Source organism: Tupaia chinensis, unplaced genomic scaffold (assembly GCF_000334495.1).
Source record: "Tupaia chinensis unplaced genomic scaffold, TupChi_1.0 Scaffold000709_1, whole genome shotgun sequence".
NCBI classification, from domain to species: Eukaryota; Metazoa; Chordata; class Mammalia; order Scandentia; family Tupaiidae; genus Tupaia; species Tupaia belangeri.
The window spans coordinates 1,586,679-1,591,094 of NW_006160232.1; positions in this window are offsets into that span (position 1 = coordinate 1,586,679).

The following is a 4,416-nucleotide window of genomic DNA, read 5'->3' on the forward strand; positions in this document are numbered from 1 at the left end:
GTGGGTGTTAGAGAGGGCTGGTGTGTTGGCCTATGGTGGGAATAAATAATTTAATCAATTTGGGCCATATTTAGGTGCAAAGACTCTGACAACCAGCCTGTCCCAGCCCAGGGACACAGGTAATCAGCTGCTTCATGTCAACAGAATGCAAGGTGACTCAGCTGAGCAGTCATTGCTCCCCATGCTGTGGGCTGAATTGTATTTCCCAAAAAGATATGCTGGACTCCCAACCCTTGGCACCTGTGAATGTGACCTTATTTGGAAATAAGGCCTTTGCAGATGTGATCAAGGTGAGATGAGATCATACTGGATTAGGGCAAGCCCCACTCCACATAGTTACTGTTTTTATAAGAAAAGAAAACAGAAACAGGGAGAAGAATGCCATGTGCAAACATAGAGCTGGAAGGAAGAGAGCTACATGAATATGAAGGCAGCAACTAGAGTTAGGCTGCCACGAGCCCCAGAATGTCTGAGACTTCTAGAAACTGGAGAGGCAAGGAAGGATCCTTTCCTGGGAGCTACGGAGGGGGTATGGCCTTGCCAATACTTTGATTTCAGACTTGCAGTCCCCGGAAGTGTGAGAGGATATGTTTCTCTTATTTTAAGCCACTCAGTATGTAGCACTTTGTTACAACAGCCCTAGGAAATAAATACACAAAGTAGGGATGCTTCCGCCTGTTGGGATCATGATGCTTTGAGGGAGGCCTCTGGAGCTATTGTCAGAAAGAGCTTTTCTGAGCACTTTCTCTCCAAACCATGGAGAGAAACAAAATAAAATAAAACAAAGTTTGTGCTATTGTTCACTACTAAGAAAAATATTTGCGAGAACAGGTAGTTACAGCAAATACGGAAACTCCTGCCTGACAAAATGGCGAAGAACCAAGGTTGTGCTTTAGCCAGAAATAACTGAAGGCGGTTGTATATGCCAGACTTGTGGTTTGGAGTCCAGTTCAGGGCACAGTTCTTAGGGTAGAATTAGAGGTGAGATCTCTAACCAAGAGACCATTAGTTGAAGCGTTCACCTTCAGTTCCTCAGCAGAACTTTCATGCTCATGGCACTTCTCTCAGGTGTCCTTATGCTCCCAAGAATTTGCCTTTCAGGGTCCACATCATCTAGGTTTCACATAAATGAGGTTGCTCTTCAGAGCAAGCTCCTCTATATATAGTTTATCACCCAGAGTCCTCTCTGATTAATTGGACATCTGTTCTGATTGGTTGAACATCTGTTCTGGTCGTTTGAGGGTTTGTTCTAGATTGGTTAGTACCCGTGACATACTGGTTGTTAAATAGAATTCTGTAGGGTCCAAGTGAGTCTGGGAATGAAGGAAGAATTAGGCAGAGCCTCTTTTAGAGCATTCCAGCTAGTCGCTAGAAATAGAGGACCTCTAATCAAAGCTGATGACTTGGCTTAGTACCATCTGCATCTTAGCCTGGCCTCTTGAAACAAAACAAAACAAAACAAAACAAAAAAAACAAAAAAACACTGCAGTTTTTAGTGTGGAGTGTATTAGTAGAGATGCTGCATCTCCATTCATGATGTTCCCCTCCCTAAGGAGGGATATCTATTGTGTAACGTTCCTGTTCCTCCTCTGTTGGAGGAAGAGTGCCTGATGTAACCAGTGAGTTAGGGAGATCAGGTGGGTATAATTCTGCTCTGCTTTCTTTGCTTGACGGAAACACTGGTCTTGCCCATTAATTGAACATGTGAGATGAAGGAGGGTCAGGAATAAATTTTCTGGTTTGGATAACAGGGCGACTACTGGTGTCATTCATCCAAACAGATTTGAGGAAAGATCTGACAAATTCCATTTACAATAGCGTGAGTTTGGGAGGGTCAAGCACAAAAGTCCAGGACACAGGTGGGTATACTGTTTTGAAGCACAGGAGAGAGTTTCCTGTAGATCATGGAGGTTTGCGGTCATTGGCATGTAGTTAGTCACTCAAAATATGTTCATTGGGCATTTACTGTGTGCCAGGCTTTGTGTAGGAGGTGAAGATACAAGAAAAGGAAAAAAAAAAAAAAAAAAGACATGGTGCCCACTTTTGTGGACTTCGAATTTTAGAGGGAGAGACAAATATTAATGTGATAATCATACAAATTATCAAAAAATGTAACTGGAACAATAGTTATACCTAAAGCTATGGTCTAGAACCATAGGATTTGATTCAGGGAGGTCAAGAATACTTCTATAGGAGGGAAGAGTCGAAATAGCCTATACAAAGTCATTAGGTCTGAGGGGTGTTGGTGAGGAAGAGGAGCTGAACAAAGTTCAATGTAGTCAGAGGGAAAAGATAGAGGGGCGTCTAGTGTAAGCTGAGCCTAGCAGGCAGGAGGTGTTTTGTAACACATGTAGCTTTTTGCTGTATGTCAGGTACTGTTCCAAATAACTTTACTTTCATTTAATCTTCTCAACAGCCTCCGAGATATACTATTTTAAAAAAGAATTATTTAATTTTATTTATTCATTTATTTATTTGGGAGAGAGAGAGAGAGAGAGAGAGAGAGAGAAAGAGAAAGAGAGATGTAGAAAGCAAGCCATCAGCCACCAGGTCCAGGACTGAAACCATGGTTGGTCATGTGGGAGTGTCCAGTGCCTTAACTGCTACACTACCTGCTGGCCCCTGAGATATACTAATAATACCTTCATTTTGCATATGAGGAAACTGAGGCACTAATAAATAACTTACCTGAAGATAAGTGAATAAACAACAGATATGGCATTAGAATTCAGATGATCAGATTCTAGAGCCCAAGTGATTATACAGTATCCTAGCTCACAGTAAGAATTAAAAAAATGATTTAATTTTATTTATTATTATTAAATTTGCTATAGAGCACATACACTTGCAAGAGAGAGAGAGAGAGAGAGAGAGAGAGAGAGAGAGCAGGCCTCCAGGTCTGGGACTTGAATCAGAGTTGGCCATGTGGGAGTCCAGCACCCTAACCACCACATCACTTGTCTGGCCCCAAGAATTTTTTTTTTTGAATGGAATACCAGTAAAGAGTTTTCACCAAGGGGAAGACATGATCATATTTGCTTTAGACAAGAACACTCAGCAGTTGTAGAATAATTGGAAGGTCAATAGATAGGAAAAATTGATTGGAAGGATATAGAAGTCATCCCAGAAGAAATTAATAGTTTAAACTACAGTTAAGTGTAGTGGAGACAGATAGAGGTACATGGATTTGAGATATGTTTGGCTGGAAATATGTCAGGATTTAATGATGGAAAGAAGATGCCAGTTTAAGAAAGAAAGCAGTGCCAGGGTGGACTTCAAAGTCTCTAGTGTACAAAATAGAGATGGTAGTTGAAACTAAGAGAGATTAGGTTGTGCAAGGGAGCTATTAAACAGAAGAGGTCCTCAGAGCAGGTCCTAGGAAATTCATTTCAAATGTACCATGCACTGCTCTGAGCTCTGATTTTTTTCCTCATTTACCTGAGTAGTAGGATGATGACTAGTTTTGAAGAGCTTTGAACATGCCTTATAAGGAAGAGAGAATAAAGGAATCTAAGCCCTCCTGGTAATGATACTCCACCCCTCAGCTCACTTACCTGTGGTTGAGCAGATGCCATCCATCCATGATGGTCTCCAACATCTGCAACACTTTGTTGCTGGAGATCTCTCGGGGAATGTTCCCTTTCCTTTTGCATTGATTACCTCCGGCCAGCTCTCTCAAAAGAACTTCTCAGACAGTTGTAATAAACTTTGTGGTTCCTTATTGCCAGGAAAACTCTGGTGCTAAAATTTATCTCCTGACCCCTAGAGTTTAGAAGTAAGTGGGAATTTGCAACTAGTTCTCCCAGGAGCAAACCTGTAGCTATATCTTGTCCCTAAGGGATGACCAAGAGATCTTGGTGAAGGTTGTCTGGAAATCCCTGAGGAGCAAGGTTTCTCTATCAAATGCCAGGTTAGACCCTCTTTGTTTATTGTGTCCATCCCCTGTGTGTCTCTGTTTTCAGGTTAATGGGACTCAAAAGACTCTCCAGGCAAAGAAGTACACATAACATTTCCCCAGGTCTCATAAGAAGTGAAGAGGAATGTTAGTGATAGCAATATGTGTTCTTTGATGGTGTCAGTGTGGCTCCCCTAAGAGTTATTTTTTCTTTCTTTTCATATCAATATAAATAAATATATAAAATATTCAAAAAGTTCATGGAAACATGAGTTGTAAAATAATATGAATGGATTTTAAAATATTTTGCAACAAAACAAACTTGTATTGTAATTCCACTTTTTTTGAAAGAGTTTTTTTGCTATATGGCACATGCTTTTGCTGGAGACACAGAGAGAGACAGAGAGACAGAAAGCGAGAAATCACCCCCCAGGGGGGATGGTCACGCTACAATCCCTTCTCCTCCATTCTCCTCTCCGGATCTTGGGCACGCACGCACATACGCCCGGTGTGCGTTTTAA